Here is a 26,021-nt window from a genome sequence, read left to right as displayed (position 1 = left end):
AAGTAACTTTATTTCTTTGCCACATTATGATTCACCATAGTCAGGATATTTTTGTGGGTAGTGGTCAAATTCTGCGGACCTATAACTTTTAGATATACCTCACATAAACTTAAGCTAGTTTCATTAGCTTTACCCCCAATGGTACCTCCTCCAGAAGGCAAACTGTAATCATGAGTTTGTGGTGAATGTTCACTTTCAGGCTGGCTAACAGATGGCACTTGGCTACCTATGCCTAACACAGGTAATTTTTTCCTCTTGATACTGTGAGTACAACGTATTCAAGAAAACCATTATGCCTAGGAAAGTAGCTGTGTGTGTAGAGAATCTGCAGGTCTTCTGCAGCGCACTAAGTAACTGGAGTGTATTGAGTACTCTGCTTTAATCTCTTTTCCGACTTAGATCCATTGGTGTTTGAATCTGGTATGACTTGTTCCTCTGTCTTCTCTAAAATCCCTCCCTGATCACAGGGAATTTCTAGAAACCTGGAGTACACAGACATTTTGCATAGTCTCCCACAGCTCTGCAGAGCCAGTCCAGTTCAGCAGCGCTCAGGTTTTTTTTGCTACATACTAGTCAAATGAAAAACATCACACTCAATTAAATCCATTCTCTCTCATTCCTATAAGTCAGAGAACACACCTTTAAATTGCTTCCTGGTGTTATTTGAGATGGTAAATGCCAACAGTGATGCCACATATGTGGCTGTGATGGGAAGAAGATGTGTCAGTAGATGGTGGGTGAATTTGGTTTTAATGACTTTGCAAAAGCAAAATGATCATTGTTTTGGTGTAGGTAATGTCAGTCTATGGTATGAACCAAAATCTTCCTGACTGGAACTTCTGGTTTGATCCTTCAGGTCCACAAATGTCAAAATGTAAAAAAAGAAAAATGAAATTCATAAAAGCATAAGGTCACCCTAAGCATGCAAGACTTCCTGTATTTTTAGCCAACAGTAAATTTATGCTTTACACTAAATATTAAATCTTCAATAATGGGTGCAAAACTTTTGTACAGAAATGGTTTCATACAGAAGTCATGCTGAGAAAGGAGAATCTAAAAATTTACATTAAACCTTCAAAACTTTGTCTTCTGTGCTATTGTTGGTTATCAAAATTGTTTTGAAAGGCAGAGGGTTGCAATTCACGCTGTAAAAAGACCTTATTATCCTCTTACAGATACTAAAGCCTGTGATGGTATTATAATGCGAGTGAAGAATTATGTCGATACCGTATTTTTGCACTCTTATTCTACCCTCACTTTGTGTTTTTTTTTAATCTGCTTTTTTTTATTATCCTAGAAATAAGATTTCTGTGGGAAACAGTTTGGGATTTTTTTATGGGGAGCGGGAGGGAGAGAGGGAGATGGAGAGCTGCTTTGTTTTATTTTTTACAATTTGTTTTATTTTATTTACAGTTCTTAGTAGAATTAAAATTTGACCAGCGAATGGGCACACCATGAGGATATAAATAGTTTTATTGATAACTGCTGTTCTAACAAGGAGCAGTAACAATTGCTTCATAACAGAGTGAAGGGAGGAAGGGAGGAAAGAGAATACTTCCTACAGTAACTGCTTTAAAATGTAAGGATAATTGGCTGGAAAATGGATAAAAAATTAAAAACAACAAAATAAGGAAACATCCAGTTGTTGAGATGTAACAGCCAGTATGCTTGAATGAGGCAGTCTGCTGCCTTTTAACAGCTTCTCCTGGAGGTTCACCATTAACAGCTGAAACTCCTGCCAGCCACCTGAAAATAGGAAAATATGGAGCATTTAGATGTTTGACTCCCAGGATGGCTGTATTACATAGCAGCTCTGCACCCCTGCTCGCTGCTGCTGTGGCACTGTCCCAGTTCTTCTTGTAGCAGCTGTCTCCGTGCTGGGGTGTCACTGGCCAACATCCTCAACACATCTCCCATGCGCTACCGTAGTGCTGAAAGGCGTTGTAGGATCCCTGACACAGCTTCTGGAAGATGTGATCTGGTGTTGAGTTCCTGCTGAAATGGCTGAAGTCAAATGCTGCTCAGCTGCATTTAAGAATTACCTTCTTCATTAAATTCCTTTCCTAAATTGGTCTGTAATCTCAGCTTAAAAACCTCCTGGTAGAAGCTCATGGCTGCTATCAGCTATAAGATTATACAATCCTTAGTTTAAATTCATTAAATAGTTATGTGGAAAGGGGAGCAAGCCATCTGTAATAAGCTAAAATTGCTGACACAGTACTCATAATAGGTTCTTTCCCAGAGGTTTCTACTGCAGTTATATAAGAAATCATCGACTTATGAAGTTCAAAGAAACTTTCAAAATAGATCTTTTTTCGTTATATTTTGAGCGATGTAGCAGGAGACCATGAAGATACTGCTCATAATAATTAGAGCTGTGGAACCTTGGGAAAATATGCCTAGGGACAAAAGAAACTTTCTTATTTATGGAAAGTTTGAAGAATACTTTAAAATGGAGGAATGTATTTAAAATCCAAGTTAGAGTAGCCACTGACTCTGGAAATCATTGCAGTTAGGTACATGCCTTTTCTCTTAACAATAACTCATAGAGAATAATATGCAGACCTCAGCTACAAAATCATGATGCACTTGTGCAATGCAGTCTAGATTTTGGCTTCTCTTTCATCATACAACAGGTAACTCCAGGATGAAAGCAGTGGGATTTACGGTGTGGGTAATTCCAGGTTGTAACTAAAGAACATGGAGTCCCAGTCTGGAGCAGGAGATGGCTTCCTCAGCCTCCAGCATGGGCACCACATCCCAGTAAATAACACAGCTGACAGTTTCTCACATGTTGGAACAACAGAATTATTGTGCTGGCCAAGGCCGTGGAAATGAGATCTGGGAGCAGAAGAGGCCTGGAGGGTTTATTGGAGTTCTTTCAACTTGAGATAGAAGACAACATTTGAAATGAGCTGGGGAAATGAGCTCTTTTCATAACTCTTCTACCTTTCTTAGGGAGCTAGCCGCAGAAAAAATACCACTCTGGGGACTTGGCGTACTTTGTTTCATTATTCTTGTTACAACAAACAAATAATGTCTTTTTTTAGTTCAGCTATCTCCCTGACTTCAGGTGTTTGTTGCCTTATATTCTAGTCTATACTTTCTAACCTCTTGCTCATAAATCTATTAATATTCACGCTGGACCAATGCTACAATTCAATGTGAATAAATGCACTGAGAAATTATTTCTTTCACAGTCTGCACAGCACACTACAAATGACATCCTGACCTCTAGAGCAGCAGATTCATTAATTTTGGCAGAAAATGGCAATTTCTACTTTGAAACTATTGATTTCCCAAGAAAATAGTGAAATGCCTTGTTATTAACACCCATTTAGACAACTACAGCAATGGTACAGCTAGGTCATTTATACAAGATTAACTAATTAATACTGCTTTTTTTTTGTAAGAGGAGCCCCTGTGAGCACATACACAATAACCACTGAACATCAGTTAAATTTTTTTTTTCACCAGCATCTATAAATAAAACTCCTAGCCTAACGGAAAAAAAAACAATTTTCTCTGTTTCAGGAAAAAGTCTGAATAGTCAATGAACCTTACACCATGCCAACACACATTCAAGATCAGTTAAACAAAATCTAGTAACAGTTGTATTTTTACTATTTTTTTTTTTTTTTAAGTTTGGCTCTAGAAATGGAAGCAAGCAACTTCATAGGGAAATCAGGATCTAATAATAGTAAATATAATTTAAACAGAAGTTACAAGAACACAAGAAGTCAGAGTTTACAGAGAAAGGGAGCTAAAAGGATCTATAATAATTTACAATTGTAATATTTTTGGAGATTTAACACAGATATGTTTTTTTCATCCTAACACCGACTTGTGTTTGGAAAACTGACAGGATCGAGATTCCTCCGGGCACTTAACTGGCCTGTCCTGTAAAATCTGGCAGCTACTTTTTGTCTGTAGCTTTTGACTCTTCTATATGATCAGGTACCTACATCTTGACTGTTTAAACCTAGTTCCTTCCCTGCCTTGCTGTTAACATCACCCATGGACAGACTTGCCACAGGAGTGGCTGTGCTCCTGCCAGTGCTGTGTCCCTTCCATCTCTTTGCTGATAGAACTGCCTGTTTCATTCCTGTTGAAAATCAAATAACTTGATATGTGTGTCCTTTTTATCATGCTGCTTTTCACTGCCTACCACTGCAGGTTTTTAATCTGGTGTAGACATCATCACATTTATTTTACAATGCACATTGGCTAGCTGCTGAATGACTTTATCCCTGCTCCTTGGTACCCAGGACATTCAACAAGCTTAACAGGAATGCAGAGGCATGACGGATTTAGTCAGACTGTAATCTGTTTCTACTACAAGCAGTAATGTTCAGTATTTACTATTCTGTAACAATGAATTAGTTACAGTTCCTTTTTTATTCATGAAATTATTTCTAGTTCCATTCTGTAATGAAAGCATAGGTAACTTAGTTTTAACCAGATTTTTTTTTTTTTGTAACCAGTTTTATTTAGTTTTAGTTTTATCTAGTTCTAGTTAAGAAGTTACAATTTTTAATTTTGTACAGTTCTGGTGTTTATGAAGTTTCGAGTGTGCCATCATTTAAGCATTACGTGATAACGGGTGAAACTTCTGGAAACGTGTTTGTTGATTTATAATTGTATTTGTATTAAGAGTTCAAGTTTAAAACACACACAGTTGTAATCAGTGTCACAAAAATAACTTCTTTTCAATATTTTGTGTCCGTCAGAATCAAGCACTGGAATGATTATTCTGCAGATTAAAAATTCCTGACATACACTTTGGGACATGCTGAGGATCTGGAGAAGTTAATCTGTTTGATGGTTGAGTTATGTTAGCACTAGGCCCACATTACACTTAATTTTATAAAAGAGAAGAGGACTATTGACTTCAGTGGGATTCTTCACAGTGCTTAACATTTAAAGAGGTGAAAAAGTCTTTGAATAACTGGAATTGCAGTTAGTAATAATATGCATGTCCTGTCACTCCTACTGACGAGCGAAGAATTGAAGGAGAGTTTTCTTATCTGTGACGCCAACATTTATAAAGAAAGTGCCATTATTCTTTCTAGTATCTCTCCATACCAACCTCTGATGTTTTGTGAGACAAGGAGAACTCTTTCTATTCCGCCTGTCCCAACTCCACAGTGAGGCTACTCACATATGTGAAATAAGCCATGGGTTCGGATATCTTTCTCAGTGCTCTTACAGCAGTTGTACAAACTTCCTTCCTCTACAATTCAGAGTTGTAGAAGGGGAATGGCCATGGTGGGGATGCACAGGATTTTGGAGCACCAAAAAAATGGCTGACTTTATCTACGTTAAGGAGTTAAACAGTGTAGTAATTTTAATCCTTCCCACAAGAAGGCACGAGATGTATAAAGATAACATAAAGATAGCTTCCCAAAATTATTACAAGAGAACACGAGAAGTCAGGAGGTCTGACTTCTGGGGAGTGTTGTACACAGCCAGTGCTAGGTGACATGATGTGAAGTACCCTCTTGAGCAGAATTCAAAAGGTCTTCGTAATCCATCGTAACAAAGATGATCTGTAGTGATGCCTTCTTGAAGAGTCATGCTAAAGAAAACTGCACCACACACTAATGCATTTCTTTCAGCTACATATGTTTTCAAAGAGCTATTTTAGGAATACTGAAACTATTAAGATTTACTTTAGGTAGCTGTGCTAAATATGTTTAACTAGCTCTACTTGTTAAATTTCTTTTCATTTCTGACAGTATATAGAAGATGGGGATGAAAAAAGGGGAAGGGTCTGTTAAATCTGTAACATAGCATGTAAAAAAAAAAAGAACTTTTTTCATAGACATTTTCAAATTACTGAGAAAAATGTTGTCAATTTCAATATTTCAAAAAAGGTTTGGCAAAATATATAAGAAGAACTACCCAAAGAATGGGTATGCTTTCTGTATAAATTGAGATTATATAGATGGGAGGTCTGGTATATAAATTTGTCAGCAACCTGTATCCCATCACTCACTGGGTCATAGACTGATATTAACATAGTAACTCACTAAAGACCGGCCATTTTGTTTTGCGCAGAATATTGTTATATTGAAGCATAGCTGTATTTGCAAACTGAGCAAACCCCAGATTTTGGAGATCCTCGTGGAAGAGCAGGCAGCCCTTGGGCAGCATGTGGCTGAAGCTGGCTCATCGGTGGGTAAGGACAGCTGCTGGGGAGCTGGTCAGACAAACTGCTGTGTGAACTCTGCCAGCATCGATGACACTGAAATATATCCATGTAATAGAGGTCGGAAAAAGCCAACAAAATTGCTTTATCATAATATTTCTTATCCACTTTCTAGTCTTGACAGAAAAGAGAATTAGATTGCTAGATCAAAGGTATTAGAAAATAGAGATGTCACTGGTTTAGGGCTGCATAATATAGTCTTTGTGCAGGTATGCAGTTATAGTAATAATGCAAAATATAGTTCAGGCCATTAGTTAAATTTCATTTAAATACAGTGTATTTATGCTAAAAAAGGTGAATTCAAATAGGAACGTGAACAGAGAAAGACTGTTACAGTGATAGGGAGAACAGAGAACCTAATTTATGGTTTGCTTAGCCTACTAAAATGAAAGGTGAAAAAGGATAAGCCTTATCTGCAAATACCTCAAGGGGTTAAGAGTTGGGAGAAAATAATTTAAGATGCTGCTGCTGGCACAATAACCAATGGGTCACAAATAAGCAGAGACTGGAAAGAAGATGAATTTTAATTGCCCAAGGAGAGAGGTTTCGTATCTGTCTCCTGGTGATTGTGGTGTTATAAAGGTCTCAACATTTTAACTGATATGTTTAACAAGCTTATGAAAGCGGTTATACTCTGTATCTGTAAAGTCGATGTGGGGTTGCAGATGCTGATATGCAGTAGGCAGGAGAAGGAACAGGTCGCACCATTCAGCTGGGTGTGGAGTTTTATTTCAGATCCTGACAGCAGAAACAGCAAGGTGATGTAGTGCTTGTAGAAAGCCCCAGCTTCTCCTGTAACGTGTTTACAGCAGACCGAGAAGCAAACTCATCCAGAAGAGCCACCCCAGAGAGCCACACAGTGGTTAGAGCAGGCCCACGTGGCACTGGTGAGACCACTGGCCCACGGGCACTCCTCACTAGTCTTGGCCTCTAGAGGGATGAAAATATTTCAGGTTTGTGGTGTTGAGCAGGAAAAAGTCTTGACTTGCCAAGGAGGCTTTGTGTTCAGAGGTAGAGGCAGGAGGACGTAGATCTAGGGGATGAAGAACACAAGCCCTGATGGGTTATGGCTCAGAAAAGGAGAGAGAAGCTTTTCTTTGAGAGAGAGAGAGGCAGATGCAGATAGCCTTATGGATCTATGTGGCATTCCACTTGTGCTGGCATCTGAGTTGTCCCATAGGGCTCATATTTTGTGGCTAGCTGACTAAATCCAGCTTTGAGCCCAGTCCTGTTCCTACAGGTTCAGTTTCTGGATGAACCAAGTGAGTGATCTACTGTTACTCCTGTATGGTCCAGCTCCTACTGCGAGTAAGAGCTGTCTCAGCACTGCAGAGTGACATGAGATCCTGCCCAGTATACTCTTTTGTATGCTGAATATAGTCCTACAGGAATTGAGGTTGGTGGTGAAGCCTGAAGCATCAAAGTGAAATTGTAGTATCGTGCTCAAAAATGTCTCTGTAAAAATGAAAATAATGTCACTGCATTCTGTATTCCATTTTTCCACTTCAAATGCAACCACTTTATAGATTAAAAAGTGTTATTTCACTAAAACCAGCCTTACTAAATCAAGCTTAGATCTTTAGCTCACACTTGGATCTGAAAGTCAGAGAGTTTTCTTTCTGGTGCCCTGTCATCAGTAATAAATGTTTTGCAGCCCCTAGCTTGCACCTGTCATGGCCTCATTGCCTTCAGTGGGTTGATCAGATATAATTAATTCACTCTGGAGTTGTTTAATGATGCATAAGGAGGAATAGATTCTAGCTCAATCTCGTAACTGCTTTGCCTCTGAAATCTAACAGGATTAAAGCACCATTAAAAAAAAATCCAAGTAGTTCTGTGAGCAATGAAGCTAATGAAGCCAGGATTCCTATGGATTTGTGTCTCCTGGTTGATTGACTATTTAGCTGATTTATATGAAGATTATGTTATCTCTGCATATACCTATAATCCCTTTCTGCTGAATATTTTGGCAGAGACATGATGGTTGCTGCAGAAATTCCCCAGTAGGATCAATAGTAATTAGGACAAAATTGTTCAAAAGCTGGTTTCTCTTTTACCTAACTGCCTAGTTTTACAAAATTGGAACAATTTAATTTTTTTCTTTGCATCTTTTGCCGCTACGTTTTGTTGGGGAAAAGCAGACAGACCTAGTCATGAGCTTAATAAACCGTGATACCAATAAATAAATACATACATAAATAAGGCCAGAAAAGTAAAATAAAGAGTATGGCCTTCAATACAATTTACAGGACTGTGAGAATAACAAGAAACAATTGAGAGATGTCTCACAGAGCAATCTTGAAAACTACCAAAAGGATAACAGTATTAGAAACAATTCGCACCTCGAATACTGTGTTCAGTTTTGGGCCCTCACTACAAGAAGGATGTTGAGGTATTAGAGTGTGTTCAGAGAAGGGCAACGAGGCTGGTGAGGGGTCTGGAGAACAAGTCTTAGGAGAAGCAGCTGAGGGAACTGGGGTTGTTTAGCCTGGAGAAAAGGAGGCTGAGGGGAGACCTCATCACTCTCTACAACTACCCGAAAGGAGGTTGTAGCGAGGTGGGTGTCGGTCTCTTCTCCCAAGTAAGAAGCGATAGGACGAGAGGAAATGGCCTCAAGTTGCACCAGGGGAGGTTTAGATTGGATGTAAGGAAAAATTTCTTTACTGCAAGAGTGGTTAAATGTTGGAACAGGCTGCCCAGGGAAGTGGTTGAGTCCCCATCCCTGGAAGTATTTAAAAGACGTGTAGATGAGGCACTTAGGGACATGGTTTAGTGGACATGGTGGTGTTGGTTTGATGGTTGGACTCAATGATCTTAGAGGTCTTTTCCAACCTCAAATATTCTATGATTCTATGATTCTATGAAAATGTTTATGACTAAGACAAAGAAAATTGTTGGAAGTCAGATCAAGGATTTGGGATAGAAAACCACACTTTTATTTTTACTAAATGTGTTCTTCTACAGACCTTTGGAAAATGGTTGTGCTTAAATGTAAGAGTAAGATTTGAGGTCACATTGATCGTGAATAGGGGACAAGTATAGGCACTCTCTTTCTTCTCTGAGCTACCTACAATACAAAATTTGTAGGAAAATTGTTACTGAATCATATTCAGCTGTCAGATTTGGTTGAAGTTGACCCATGAGCTCCAAAGCCATTATTAGAATACTTAGGCAAGTTTTGTTCATTGAGGGAAGGAGGCTAAATCCAATCCCCCAAAAACTTTCAAAAATACTTACTTTCACTGTGCCCTTGGTCATGCTCTCTAGACTTCATTCATTATCTAGTCCATGCCTACCTGTCACTGCCTCGGTGTTTGAGGGATGACAAGTTTGGTAATTCTTTATTTTAAGTAACTATGTTAATTTCTTCAATGGAGGGATTTTTAGTAAGGACTGTTTTTGATGAATTTCTCATATGCACATATTCAGTCAGCTAATGGTGTTTAAAGTTTGCAGAATTATATATATGTCAAAAAGGAATTTCACCAAAATCTATAGGTCCTAGAAAATACACTAATATACCTGGCTAAACAGTTACCCGGGATGACAAAAACTCTATTAAATCTTTGTGGGTTTGCCAGTTGTAAAAGTAATGCCTGTGTAATTCAGGAACATAATAAATCACATTTTAAATGTCATGTCACCACCCACTAAGTTTTAGAAAACCCAAGCTACAGTAGTTCAAAAATTTTCAAAGCATTATAATTTATGAAAACCAAGAAACAGGGAAGTCAGGGAAGAGTCCAATACCTGGGAATGAAATTAATCTACCCAATTTCTCACAGTCAAGAAAAGGAATAGCATTCATGTGTGCGTTCATTACAGTCTCTCTATAAGTTCTATTTTTTGTGTGTGTGTGTTAAAAAGTTGTGAGTTTTTTCTGATTTTTTTTTTTTTGTAATTCTAAAACTAGTCTTAAGCAACACTTTTGGTATCTAAGAATCACAGTCCCTGCATATTCCATAACTCACTAAAAGAGACTCTCCAAATGTAACCATAACTATAAAATTAATCATATTAGAATAATATACTTTATCGTGTATGGCATGGATATTACTGCTGCATTGCAGTAACAGCAATACATGCATTCAAACTATGTACATCTGATGTAACTTGGGGAATATTATTTTTGCAATCATAGCTGAGATTGGAACCAACAATGCATGTTAAGTTCAAAGTAATTTGTCCATTTTGCTGCTTCTGATTCTTTGCTACAGGAGAAGTTTAGATTACATTAATGTGCTTTTGTTCAGCTAGAGGAAAATTCATTACAAAAGAATTCAATAAAAATGGGTAATTTTAATCAACTTAATATATTTCTCCTAGGCTACTATGTTATGAATCAATAGTAGTAAATCCATAGTTAAGACTATAACTTGGAAGCCGTTGCATAAGGATCCAATGACTTCTGTGTTTCAGGGTCTTGAAGAAAAATGCAGACAAAGAGTAATTAAAGTTTAATATCTGAAATTCTTCCAATGAAAAGATATTTTCTGTATTTTCAAAACCTGTGATTAATACAGAAATGCTATACAGAATTTTTTACTTTAAACATTCAACATAATTAATTTATTTATTCCTCCCTGATTATTTCTTGGCCCTTCTTTTGATTGGCCTTGCTGTGATGCAGATTTCTGTGAATTAAATGTAGTGGCAGAATTCATGGACTGGAGGTGGAAGGTGAAGTGGTTGTGAAAGGTAGTTGCATAATGATGAGTTCACATCCTTTAACACCCCTGCATTGGGAAGCTGTTCCTTTAGGAAGCTCAGAAGAACGATGTGTCTCCCTGCCAGACAGAGGAGGATTTAAAGACATCTTTCAAGACAAATATAAATATGTAAAATCAAATATTTTGTTTTATCTACATGAGAGGATTTCTCAGAGAACAAGTTGAGTATAATTCTGTGGCTGATATAAAGGATGAAACCTAAGGTGAAACTACGAGAACAGAACTTGACTCAAATACATCTCTTACAGAGAATTTCCCTAATTAAATTGAAAAGGTGGCACATTTGTCAGAAAGAGAGAGAGAATAATGTGTGATTCATGGAAATCCCTGTTTAATGCTAAAAGTTTCAGATAAAGCATTTCCTAGACCTTGTGAGATCAGATGTGAAGAACTAGGACCTGGAATTCTTAAAAACAAGTAACACAAAGTTATATTAAGATTGGCAGCTTTTAATGATGAAGATCAGGATGGTACAAGATAGATGAGTTACGTTCCAGTTGTGTGTGTGTGTCCAGGAAGTTCTAAATGAGTTTGATTCGTTGCTTATTGCTCATGTCTCTTCCTGTGTGAGTTTATACAAGTAATAGTCACATTCCCAGCTATCTTGAAAATACAGGAGAGCCAGATTTTGTATGCTTTCCATACAAATCATCAAAGTTAGTTATATAAAGTGGAACATCCCCTAGTTTAATCCATGTATTGAGTTTATTTAAAACCAAGAAACCACATGCACTTGTGAGATGTGAGGTAATTTAGGAATTTTTTACTCATTTTCTTGATACTGAATATCAAAAGGATCATTTTGGTTTTGGAATAACCCTAAAACAATTTCTAGACAATAGCAGAAGTTTTCTTTTTTCTTCATTAATGAGTTCACTCAAGAGAGTACTAAAGTGAGAAGCTACTGCTGACAATTAAAAAATAGCCACAATAACATTGGGAGGAAAAAACAAACAAACAAAAAAAAATCAAACTGAATCAATTAGAAAATTGCAGCCACCCTGATTTTGGTGTTATTGGCTTAACTGTTTAGTCAGCTGTGAAAGGAGACACTGAAGATCCTATCCAATGTTAAGATGAGACACTTGTTTTTTAATAGCTGGCTAATATTTATTATTGAGATCAAAATTTTTCTTCTTGTAAGGGGAAAAAATCTTAATAGATTCAAAGATCAATCTCCCTTTAAGTCTATAAAAAATTGAAAACTTTAGCTTCTCTTCTTCACCATCTATGAAAAATGTATAATCCTGGATATAAAGCTTGAGAAATTTTGTCTGACTCAGTACAAGTAATCAAATTGCAGAAATAGAAATATTGCTTGGCAGCTAACAGAAAAGGAAACGGTTTTGGTCATTATTAGTGTGTCTGAATATTGTCAAAATCTTGCTTGTAGTATTAAATATGATATAGAGCAGCACCATGTCTCTCCATAATTGGAAGAGTAGCTAGTATGGGGGAGTGTAAGGCAGATCACTTTGGGTTACCCCTGAAATGATTTTCATTGCAGGCAGGGTGGTCCCATACCAAAGAATCAGGTAACACCACAGTCCCAATGTTCATCCAGTCCTCACAGGATAAGATGAATTAAGACAGGCAGTATTGTTTTCAGCCTAGTAAATGATTTGTGGACAAAAATGTTGAGATTGCAGTTTATCAGCAGAATTAGGTAGTAACGAAAGTACATACTGGTAAGTTTATCAAACTCCAAGTAATTGGAAGGAGCAGCGGTTTGATAGATGGGTGGCAATATTTCACTGCGTCTTTGATGAAAACTCAATTCTGCTGCTCGAGTGGTAGCGATTTTTACAAGGTTTTCATAAGGGGGACATTTGTGACTGTAGTCTCAGTAGAGTTCATGTCTTTTATAGCATCAATAATTTACGATAATTTAATAGGGACTTGCAGAATATAAAAAAAAATCCTAGTGGAAGATGACTTTATTGAAACCATCTCCTATGGCTGAAGATTCTTTGAAGTATCTAGTTTAAATGAAACACTAAATATGTGTCCTTTCTACTTTTAGTATTGCACAAGAAAGAAACCTTGTTCAATAGTCTTTTGGTGAAGCGAGTTATTACATTTCACTTGTTTTAGTGCGAAGAGAACAATTTCTCATCTTTGGTCGCCTTCTGAAAAATTGCTATTATGACTTGAACAGAAAAGCATTTAATAATTTACGTAATATCTGGTTTAAAACATATGCCTAAAGAAATGGTTTATATGTTGTTCACATAGTGTTCATTAAAATGCATAGACCCAGTTCTAATCTTGATCATAGAATCATAGAATAGTTTAGGTTGGAAGGGACCTTTAAAGGTCATCTAGTCCAAATCCCCTGCCGTGGGCAGGGACATCTTCAACTAGATCAGGTTGCTCAGAGCCCCGTCCAGCCTGACCTTGAATGTTTCCAGGGATGGGGCATCCACCACCTCTCTGGGCAACCTGTGCCAGTGCTTCACGACCCTCAGCGTAAAAAAAATCTTCCTTCTATCTAGTCTAAATCTACCCTCTTTTAGTTTAAAGCCATTCCCCCTTGTCCTGTTGCAACAGGCCCTGCTAAAATGTTTGCCGCCATCTTTTTTATAAGCCCCCTTGAAGTACTGATAGGCTGATCACATCCTCCATCCTCCTAAAAACACCAGAATACTACTAGTGATTTTAATAGAATAAGCTTTACAGGGCTAGAATTGGGAGCATAATCTGAGTTGGAGTACCCTAGCATATGTTGATTACGTGACATGGCTGGAGGGGCAGCCTATGTATGTGAATCTCAGAAGTGCTGAAACCAAGGTTGTAACATCGTACCTGATTTTTATCCTGGTTTCTGAAGAATTATATGACCGTTCTCTACAATTCTTTGCCTCTATTAATCTATATGTTAACTCACTGCCTTCAACAGTTTTGAGTCTGTTTATCAATGTTGTCTCAAAGAGAGAGAGCTATCAGTATTTTCTAAAAATAAAAATCCAGATAGAGGTGTGAAATCCTTTTATAGATCCCACTGTGATGAAGGCTGTGGTTGCGTTCAGTCTATTTTGTTCATCAGGTAATCTACATATAAGATCATAGAATCATAGAATCATTGAGGTTGGAAAAGACCTCTAAGATCATCGAGTCCAACCATCAAACCAACACCACCATGTCCACTAAACCATGTCCCTAAGTGCCTCATCTACTCGTCTTTTAAATACCTCCAGGGATGGGGACTCCACCACTTCCCTGGGCAGCCTGTTCCAATGTTTCACCACTCTTTCAGTAAAGAAATTTTTCCTCACGTCCAATCTAAACCTCCCCTGGCGCAACTTGAGGCCATTTCCTCTCGTCCTATTGCTAGTTACTTGGGAGAAGAGACCGACACCCACCTCGCTACAACCTCCTTTCAGGTAGTTGTAGAGAGCGATGAGGTCTCCCCTCAGCCTCCTTTTCTCCAGGCTGAACAACCCCAGTTCCCTCAGCCGCTCCTCAGAAGACTTGTCCTCCAGACCTCTCACCAGCCTCGTTGCCCTTCTCTGGACACGCTCCAGCACCTCAACGTCCTTCTTGCAGTGAGGGGCCCAAAACTGAACACAGTATTCGAGGTGCGGCCTCACCAGGGCCGAGTACAGGGGCACGATCACTTCCCTCCTCCTGCTGGCCACACTATTTCTGATACAGGCCAGGATGCCATTGGCCTTCTTGGCCGCCTGGGCACACTGCCGGCTCATGTTCAGCCGGCTGTCGACCAACACCCCCAGGTCCTTCTCTGCTGGGCAGCTTTCCAGCCACTCTTCCCCAAGCCTGTAGCGCTGCATGGGGTTGTTGTGGCCCAAGTGCAGGACCCGGCACTTGGCCTTGTTGAGTCTCATACAGTTGGTCTGGGCCCATTGATGCAGCCTGTCCAGGTCCCTCTGCAGAGCCTTCCTACCCTCGAGCAGACCAACACTCCCACCCAACTTGGTGTCATCTGCAAACTTACTGAGGGTGCACTCGATCCCCTCATCCGGATCATTGATAAAGATATTGAACAAGACCGGCCCCAAAACTGAGCCCTGGGGAACACCGCTCGTGACCGGCCGCCAACTGGATTTCACTCCATTTACCACAGATCATCCTCAGACAAATGCTTGGGAAATTAGTTTGTGTTATTTCTACTGCTCATATGGCTCCTTGCTTTATGATTCTTTTAATCACTCACTTTTAGAAAAAAAAAATAATATAAGAAAACAAATAATGAGCAAACTGTTTTCTGTGGTCATTTTATTCTTAGGCATTTGACATGTATTCTAATCTGTTTTGGATCCTTTTCATCAACTTTGGCAATAATTCAATAGTCTCTAGACCATGCAGCATTTCAGGAGGCTTTTTTGGTGTTAATTCCCTCTGAAGTCGACTGAATTTGGCTAGGGAATTCTGAAGGTTATAAACCCATTCCTAGTCTCCTGGAAATCTTTCCATTTTCATTGTTGTCACAAGATTTTTTTCTATGTTACCATTACCTAAGTTAAATTAAGAACATAGGTCTAGTCATAGTCATAATCAATTTTCTGATTATGTAGAGAAGGAAAAATGCTGGAGCATTAATAATTTTTAAAAGTACATTTAAATCATTATTCATTTATAGGGTTGCATTAATTTCTGAATAATGCAGCACTGTAGACGGATGATTCACAGAGATGTAAAGTCTTTTGTAGTCATTTAGACCCTCATTATATGAATCTATCACTCACTGTTTCCACCCACAGACACTTCTTGAACTGATGAGGCAAAATCATTATCATGCAGATAAAAGGGAGAGCCTGACAAAACAAATACAACAACAATTTTACTTAGGCTAATGTTTTTAAATTCTCACAAGGTTATAAAAGTACACTTCCAGCCATTTCAAACACAAATGGATGAGGGCTCAATTCTCCCAGTTTGAATACAGGACTGCATCCAGCTGCAGCACCCACAGCACCCAGCAGTGCTCACAGCTCTTCCTAAAATAGGCCTCTGGTCAACCAGCAGCAGGAAAAATGGCATATCCAGGTTAACTGAAGAATATGCTGATTTAGCACATAAGCCTGCCATAAGTCTGATTTAGCCATGGAAATACATCAAAATGAAAAAACGAGCCTAAAACAAAACAGTAAAGACAGAAAGAGTAAAAACCTAGAGATACCTGCAGACACCAGAAACCGCAGAGGGATGGAGATTTGGCTCGAAGCTGCTGACTCTCACGTTGCTTTGCTTTATTTCTATTCGATTAGCGGAAAGGTTTTTTCTATTTACTTCCTCAAATAATGTCACCTATGCATTGATTTTTCTCATCTTTGTTTTCTCTTTTGAAAATATAATCTTTTGTTAGAGGTAGGACTGTGTTATTAATGGAAAGATGAGCTTATTGAGGGAGACTAAAATGCTTCATCAACCAGAAACAATGCATTTTGTTTCATTTACCTCCCCATGGATAAGATTAGAGATTAACAAGTTCAGGTGTAGTACAACCAAGGGCTTTCGTGAAAAGAAAGAAAAAAAAAAATCTGTTAAATTTAATATGAATATTTTTTTAGAACTTTGAGTTATTTTATGAGCCATTTTTTAACTTAATGATTCTTGTGCGGTTATCAATTTTCAGATTGATAACTATAGAAAATTTTCAGATTGATAACTATAGAAAATAGGAATCTCTGCAACTACCTTTGAGCAGTTCTTGTTTGAAAGAAACTTTATATTTTAGAAAGATAATATTTTCAATTGGATGCATTTTCTTAAAAGGTGGAGGATTTAAATTCTTTAATTTAATTCTTTAATTTAATTAATTTAATTTAATTAGGATTTAATTCTTTAATTCTGAATTAACAATTCACCGTGTCTTCCTTTTACATTTAGAACACCTTGATGCTCAGAATCTGCCGTAACCTCTGTGACTAGTGCTTGTTTTGTAGCTATATTTAATCTTATATAGCCCCTCTATCTACTGGTCTGCAAGGTTTCATACCTTCCCCTGCACTTTCTCTCCAAACAGCCATTTTAAGCAGGAAAGCACAACTATCTCCCCCCCCCCCCCCCCCCCCCCCCGCCCCAGACGGAGAACTGGGGCATGAGAGATGCTGGTGGTCAGAAGTGGTTGGGTCCCTAACCACTGAGATAAGGAGACGGGTGTTCAGGAGGCTGAACTCTGCCACTGGAGGTAAGGATGGAAACGTGTTTGTTTGCTTAAGATATCCACAGGAATCCTGAGCACAAATGGTCTTCTCTGTTATCTGTTTGGTATGAAAATGAATTGGATCTCTTGTATTGAAAGTGTGCGTCTAGCAATAGCTGCAACTCCTGGCCAGAAAGGTACCATTAAAGGAAATCTGATGTTCTGTTCATGTTTAAAAACATTTTCCATGTCAGGAAGTGAGCTGGCAATTGCGTAACTAAAATTTCACAGCATAGATTACTCTCTGGATTAACCTTTGCTAGACAGAAGCTCTTTCACTGCTGTGCACTTCAGCACCTCTCTCCATTCAAAGCCCACTTTGGAGCCATGGCTTCTTACATGAAGAAATCCTTTCTCCGGGCATTATTTTCTCCAAAGTACAAAAAAGATATGCAGTAAAGCAATGTGGCAACTTGTGGTGCCTCCAAGTGACTGCAAATTTACCCAAATACCTGCTCCACAAATATGCTTGAGAACCTGCTCTACATCTGCTTGCAGCGATTGCTGTAAGGACTAACTCCCACATCCTTGGACAGTCACAAAAGGCAATGAAGAGACACATTGGTGGTGTTACACATGCTAGTAGTGTTTAGAGAGAAGAAGTTCCTAGGGGCCTGCTTTCTTCATGTGGTGACCTTTTAAGATCAGGAGAGATCAAATACACTATGTGACTATAAGACGTGCAAAAGCAAACAGTGCAGGCTCACAGGAAATAGCTATTGATATATTTGTTCTTAGTGTTATGCATACAAAAGGTTCACATTATTTATTTATTTGCTTTAGGTAATTGGGCACAAATATGAAAAGGCTACATTGCACAGCTCACTTTTAAAGTCTTACACTCTGGAGAGCATTAGCAGTGCTACTGAGATCAGCACTGAGGAACCCATGTATTAATTCAAAGGTTCTCATAAATAAATTTTCCACATATTTATAATTTTCCCTGGAAGTTTAATTTTTTTAGAAAGGCAAAGAGATTTTTGGCAGCTGGATTGAAATTAATATAACACAGCTTGTGCATTCAGGGGGAGCGTTGAAGGCTTTGGATAATGCTGGGCAAAGCCTTGTTGTGGTTTAACCTCAGTCAGCAACTGAGCACCACACAGCCACTAGCTCACTCCTCCCCCCCCCCACCTCCCCCCGTGAGATGGGGGGGAGAGAATTGGAAGAGCACAAGTGAGAAAAACTCGTGGGTTGAGATAAAAACAGTTTAATAAGTGAAATAGAATAATAATAATAAGAAGAATAATGTAGTAGTAGTAGTAGTAGTAGTAGTAGTAGTAGTAGTAGTAGTAGTAATAATAATAATAATAATAATAATAATAATAATAATAATACACAAAGCAAGTGATGCACAGTACAATTGCTCACCACCCACCGACCGATGCCCAGCCAGTCCCCGAGCAGCAGCCCCCCCCGGCCAGCTTTCCCCAGTTTATGTACTGAGCATGACATCACATGGCATGGAATGTCCCTTTGGCCAGTTTGGCTGTGCCCCCTCCCAGCTTCTTGTGCACCTCCAGCCTTCTCAGTCGGTAGAGCATGGGAAACTAAAAAGTCCTTGACTAGTGTAAGCATTACCTAGCAACAACTAAAACATCGGTGCGTTATCAACTTTGTTCTCACCCTAAATCCAAAACACAGCACTGTACCAGCTACTAGGAAGGAAATTAACTCTATCCCTGCCGAAACCAGGACAAGTCTCTTCTTCCTTCCCACAGTGAGACCCCAAGCGTGAAATTTTGGACCCTAGGTGAAAAGGACAAATCTGGCCCTTTTAGCCCAAACCTTGCTGCAGCATGTCCTGCAATCCAGAGGGAGTGGGTTATTTGCTTAATCAGCAAGACTGTACCTACTCAAGAGATTACCAGCTGCTTTGCAGATTGGTGGAGATGACAAATGTGCTGTCTACTAATAATTCCTGTCTGTTATTATCCATATCTGCCATTTTTTTCATTTCTGAGCAGGAGGGGACTATGCGAAGTGGCCTCTTGTGTACCTCACTGTGAACAGGCCATTTTCTCATGTTTTACCCCAAAGCTGAGTGCTATGGTCTTGACATTCCCCACTGAGATCAGGGAATATGAAGCACTTTGCAATTAACTGTTCCTAGCAACAGTCTCCCTCCTAGCTATCATTGTCTTTTAAACATTTTTTCTGAGTGGTTTATGAAATAATACTATAGGGGGTGGCATGGCTGATAAGGTCTGTGTGGTGTTTGTACCAGTTACCTCAGATTATTGAATCCGGCCAATATCAGGTACTGCATAAGTGAGATTATTATTGCTCCTCCAAAAATAATAAAATGTGCAGAAGTCAGAAGTGATGCATGAATATGTAAATGATGCAGAAGGCCATTAATATCATAAAATTTTGCAGCTTAGTGCTTTGCTTGGAAACCACAGTGGTTTTATTTTTTACGTTTCCAAACACAGACAGCAGATTGGGTTCCCCAAGGAAAACCAGGTTATGGAGAAGTTATATTTCTATTACGCAGCATTTGCATAGAAATGATTGCTTCCTATGGGGCTTGATGTAGAAAGAGAGCAAGAGAAAGAGGAACTGCAATGGTAAAACACCATGATACCATGATTATTTTTTAAACATAGAAAGGACAACTTGTTATACCCACTTGTAGTGGTAATGATGATAGAATCAGTATGAGGCTCCTTTAAAGATAGCCTCAGATGTAATCACCTTGAAGTAATTCATGTTATTTGTCTGCCACTTACCAAAAACTGATAATGGTTAGTGATATATTAAAAAAAAAAAATCGCAAAAAAGTCTATTTTCTAGTTCTTATGGAAAACCAAACTTACTTTTACATCCTTGATGAAATGCACAGTAGAGAAGCCAAGAACAGAATAAGACACTTTTACACTCAGGAGGCACTTTCCTCCTGGGCATATTTGAGATACATTAGTAAGGAAACACTGGGAAGCTTTAAAAATGTTGTTTTTCACATGGAATTAAAATCATTAGACACGTTTCTAACAAGGGTTGTTAAGTACAGAAATGCCATCTGGGACTTGGGAAGTCCTTAGTGGAGCTCATTGAAAGCTGGGCAAGGAGGCTGCAGAAGTCACTTGGGTGCTTGCGGGGTTGGTAAGTGGCAGCTGAGCACCCATTCGGTGACTGCCGGAGCAGGACGGAGCCGTTCTCCCAGCACAGCCTGTCTACGGTGCCTGTGTGGGAACGGATGGGACTCTCAACTCCAGGGATCTTTGTCCAAGGGCAATCTGGGTTTTGGAGTGTTACAGAGTAAAAAAAAAAAAATCGTTCTGATGGTTTTGCTAATGGGCATGCTTTTAATGGTGGATTTAAAATATCGTCATTTAGATAGGCTTCCTTAGCTTTTATTTGTAGTTGTTCATGCTTCTTTCCTAATTACTCCTTGCCCACTAAAGAATTTGGATGTGCATTTTATAAACCAAATGGGAAACAAGAGTCACAGCAGAGGGCAGCTGGAAGCCATGCCAGATGATTCAGCACAGTTGTTTTTGTAATGGAGAAATGACAGGCAAATCAATTGATCATGCAAATTTCTTGAAATGTATAATGTGCAAACATGAATCAAATCCTTAGTGGTCCTGGTACAGAAGCATATTTTCCCTCATTGAAGAGATTTTAAAGAGGACGAGAATATCCTCATTACAATTTCTGTCGTGAGGACAGATTGCTTTCTCTTTTTCCATTCTCGTTAAAACTTCTGTCAAAAAGAGCCATTTGGAATTTTAACGCTTTATATTTCTTGTAATTCACGATGTTTAGGCTGTAAGAATCTGACCTTTCCACTACTCTGTGATTTGACTGACTGATTACTTCTTCTTCAAGTTACCACCCATTTTTTTCCATGTTACAAAGAGAAGTAATTAAGGAAGATTTACACGTCTGTTCATCATTTCTTTCAGTGGTGTAGGTCAGACATGTCCTATTGTTGTATTGAAGTTAAGAGGTATTAATCACTTTGGGTGAACTTACAAAGCATCCATTCCTTTTTTGGGCGTTTATTGTTCTCAGATATTCTAAATGAGAATAAAATATACAAGACTACTTTCAGGCATGAAAATTAATGATCAAGACAGAAATTCACTACAGTGGAGACTTTGCATGGAGCCTGGGTGTTGGCTATGGTTTCACAATAGCTGTTTTCAACAACTTAATGGTCTTTCCACTCCAACAACAGATTTCCTCTCTTTGCTGAATAACTCACAGAGAAATTTAATGCATTTTATAAATACTTCTAACTGAGTTTTTAATTTATTAAAGTTGCTTTTCATGATTCTCTGTTGCAGGTGTTTATATAGCCATTGTACCGGCATTAACAAAGTATCTCCATTGACATATTGTCCTAACCTTTGAATATTGCTAAGGTGAAATCCTCTCCCTAGCTGACATTTATATTAAACTATTTGCAGCATGCATTGCTGAATAAAAGTCCTGAATAAAATCTATTCCTGTTTGGCTACACGGCATCTGCTTTGGAAACCACAGTATCCTAATAAAAACATATATCTAGAAAGGAGATTATAGTTTACATGCACCTATTTTTGAGCTTGCCAAGTTTGTTAGTTCCAAGTGCTGTAAGTTAATGTAAAACACTACCAACATTCTGTGTGGACAGAATTTTTATTAATATGGAGAAAAATTTATTGTGAAGCTTAGTTCATTTTGCATTTGTCTGATACGTCCTCTCTTCAGTGCTTTTTGTTCAGTAGAGAAACACTTATTTAAAAGGGGTTCTCCCCTGTGTTTGAATCAACCTGATTTACTATTTCAACTGGCCAAAGGTATTTTAACTGCTTCTTTTTTTAATTATGATTCTGTTAACATCTTGGTACTAACACATCAGTATGAGAATAACAGAAATAAGAGTAAGCAGAATGGCAGCACCTCTGGCATCAGAGGAGGGAGAAAGCCCAGTTTACTGTTGTCCTGGTTTCAGCAGGGATAGAGTTAATTTCCTTCCTGGTAGCTGGTACAGTGCTGTGTTTTGGATTTAGGGTGAGAACAATGTTGATAACACACCAATGTTTTAGTTGTTACTAAGTAGTGCTTACACTAGTCAAGGACTTTTCAGCTTCCCATGCTCTACCAACTGAGAAGGCTGGAGGTGCACAAGAAGCTGGGAGGGGGCACAGCCAGGACAGCTGATCCCAACTGGCCAAAGGGATATTCCATACCATGTGACATCATGCTCAGCATATAAAGCTGGGGGAAGAAGAAGGAAGGGGGGGATGTTTGGAGTGATGGCGTTTGTCTTCCCAAGTAACCATTACGCGTGATGGAGCCCTGCTGTCCTGGAGATGGCTGAACACCTGCCTGCCGATGGGAAGTAGTGAATGAATTCCTTGTTTTGCTTTGCTTGCGTGTGCGGCTTTTGCTTTACCTGTTAAACTGTCTTTATCTCAACCCACGAGTTTTCTCACTTTTACCCTTCCAATTCTCTCCCCCATCCCACCAGGGGGGAGTGAGCGAGCGGCTGTGTGGTGCTCAGTTGCCGACTGAGGTTAAACCATGACAACTGTTCAGCCCCAAGACCGAGTGTGAGACCAACCTTTCCTGGTAATTACGTGGGAAATTTTGGTGTACAGGCTGGTAAACATGTCTAAAGCTATTTCTGTGGATAGCTTCTCAGATTCTCACTGAATCTGAACCCACAGGCTCCACACGAGCACTGTGACAACCACCACCACAAAACTCGCTGCTGCATCAAGCGTTTTGGTTGAAGTGGCTCATCTGAGCTTCAGCCTAGACCAGCCTCATGTATCTTATGTCTTCTGCCAGGATCACATCGCAGAGCTACTTTTGCTTTCTTCTTACCAGTTTTAAGATTTGGTAGAGAGGTAAGTGAAACATTTTTTGTAGACTGATTTAATGCTCTATTTCTCTGCCTACAGCTTCTTGAAAACTGTGTTCATTCACATTTAAAAAACAAATTATCTCAATCATTCTTGCTCTGTCTTTTCCCAGAGTTGTCCGAAGGCTTCTTTGCGGTGCTGTTGTCCAGGTCTGTGACTGTAGGTGGACAACCTGTTGCTAAGCTGTGTCTTACACCCTGCCTTCACGCCTGATGCATAGGTCTCCTGTGTATTTTTACCAGTGCTGGCACTGGGCATCCTGTGCTCAGTGATATTTTATTGGCTATAAAACTCTGGAAAGGCAACTTCTTCATATGCAAAGGTAGGAAAATCTTCAGTCTTCCTTCTTTAGGATCCTGTAGGTTTGTAAAAGTCTGTAATGACAAGACTGCATTTCAATGCGCCTCAGAAAGCTGCAATTATGACGTGACATTTCTTTTCCCGTGACAATCATTGTCACAAAAATAGCTATGCACTATCTGCGGAGACTTGCGGGGTGCATTTTCTGGTGGCTGGCTGATGACATTATTACAGACAAAAGGTTTAATGGAGCTCATGCCAGGCACACAGTTGAATAGAAAAATTAATTGAATAATTGTTAAAGTTTATGGACCAAATTCCTAAACGTGTCCGTGTTCTGAGGGAATCTAAACAAGTAGCTTGTAACTCATGCCTTCCGCTAATCCCCTCATGCATAGGAGATGTCAGCTTCCATTTTCATAGATAGGTGTGGACTCACTCTCAGCAACACATAACCATATTTACAGTCACCTGTTTTGCCCTCTTATGCTGAAAGAATCTAAATTTAACTCTTCTTGAATATAAAAGGAAGGAGCATAGTTGCTAAGACATTTAATATGAGTGTGAAATGTTTTGAAAGTTTAAATTGGTTATTTTTAATGTAACTTGTGCACTGCTCTGCTCTGCAACATACAAGTCATGGCACTTTAGCACCTGTGTAATGCTCACATCTCCGCTGGCTTAAAGTTAGAGAAAACGGTGAAGTAGTGTAATTTGGTCTTAAATCTGAACATTTCTAATTTCAACCACTTTATCTTCTGAATTTATTTTGCCCTATAACGTCTCTTCAAAATTCAGTGAAGAAGCTCTGAGACAGATAACAAGAATGATCAATCAACTTGTCAGGTTGGGAAAGAAAATGCTGTTTGGGAAGTGAAATCACAGAGTATTTTGAGGAGAACAAATTAGAAGTTACTCAACAAGCTCATGGACTTTTGTTACTGAAATAAAATGTTTCTGAGGGACCACCTTATTTGGACATGTTTGGTTATGAAAGTTTCTTTTAATTCCTCTCTGGATAGGAATAGGATATCCTAGGATAAGAAAAAACTGAATTAAAAAAGATCCTTTTGGATAAGACATTCGCTTTGGACACCAGAGATGTATGTTGCAGGTCCCACTGTGTTTGCTACTCACAGGGTTGAGGGCTCAGAAGGATGGTAGGAGTGAGGCATCTGCTGAGGGTGATAGGAAGGAGCAGCACAGGGAAGGGCACCAGAGCTTTTTACTTGGGGCGGGAGATTGGATTTTAACTTCTTTGATACGCTTGTGATCCTAATTGACCTGAGATGACATCTGCCTGGCATCAGCTAAAATCCAGAAATACTTAGAAATCAATGTTTCTGACCGAAGTTTTGTTTGCCTAATACTTCCTTTTCTCTCTGATTGCGCAGCTTTGATGATAGCCCCTCCTTGTGTTGCCCCAGTAAGTATGATCATTCGAAAGTCTTCTGGGAAAAACTGTCGAGATCACTGTATCGTCTGAAAATTCAGGAATAATTCAGGCAAATGAGATATCTTGCTTCTGCTTTTGCTCCAGAAATTCCCAATGAAATCTGGCTGGGGCAGGTTTGTCACCTGCATTTGTACTGAATCTTCCTGATAATTTGAGAAGCATCAGGAGAGTTGACTTACCATTTTCATCTAAGTCTCTTGAGCATCTGAAGAGACTTAGATTAATCTGCAGGGGAAAACTCTGCTATAGGCAAGGGAAAAGCATGAAATAGTACCTGGAAAAGGTGAATCTTCTGGCAGATGGAGTTTCAGACTTATGAAGTGGGACTGAGATTAAACTTTTTTGTAAGATCAGGTACAATATGTACTATTTAATTCCTGCCTTGGTGTAGCAATAGCTTTCTGAAAAATAGGATAAGATTTAGTGTTTCCATTGGTTTACTTACATGTTTAAAGCAATTTATTGTTTAAATGGTTATAACACACATCATTGTTCTCCTTGCTGATATAATTTTCTTAAATTGCTAGCGGTTTTTGGAAGTCTGTGTCTTCACATTTTTCTTTAAAATTTATATTTCAAATCTGCGTAGAAAATTACCGATGAACTAAAGATATTTTCTCTGGAACTTGCAAACTTTGTTGTGTCTTGATTCCTGCAAGCAACAGCAAAGGCTGTTTCCCTTTTAAATGAATGAGAGAAGTCATCGTAGAAGATTTATTTTTGCTGCCCCATTTTTCTTATTTATTCCTAACATTCTGCCCATTTGCCATGAGCTTCTTCACATTTCAGAAACAGCTAGTCTTCTGTGAGAACAAATTGTGCTATTTACTTCTGTCCTCAGAGGAAACTAATGGTTTAGTGGGTGAAATGTCCAGGACAATAAGGAGAACTGGTGCTGTGTATTCCCAGCTGAAGAAATACATCTTGAGTAAATTGCTTTCAGCTGAAATCATGGGATGTCATGGAAGTAGGAACTGATTTGTATTCTGCTCTTTGTGTTTCTGAAGCATCAGAGTCTGCCCGTGGGGAGGAAAAGGACGGCCTGGGCATCGCTATGCAAATAGCTTGCTTTTTGTGGGGGGAAAAAATGGCAAATGGATTTTTATTGCATTTTTCAAATGCAATGTTTACCCTTCATCTTTAAGAGGATATATCTCTGTTATGAACCAAGAGAGCAACAGCAAATTTAAAAGGAAAAAAATAGAGTTTTTTTGAATCACAAGTATATCTGTGCTGTCAAAAGCTTAGCTCCCTGGTTTGGTCCCAAGCCCCAGTCCTCCACACTTATCTGTTAATA

The sequence above is a fragment of the Aptenodytes patagonicus genome, chromosome 6 (genome assembly GCF_965638725.1).
Source record: "Aptenodytes patagonicus chromosome 6, bAptPat1.pri.cur, whole genome shotgun sequence".
NCBI lineage: Eukaryota > Metazoa > Chordata > Aves > Sphenisciformes > Spheniscidae > Aptenodytes > Aptenodytes patagonicus.
The sequence above is the reverse complement of the archived record's forward strand: the minus strand, read 5'-3'. Positions refer to the sequence as shown.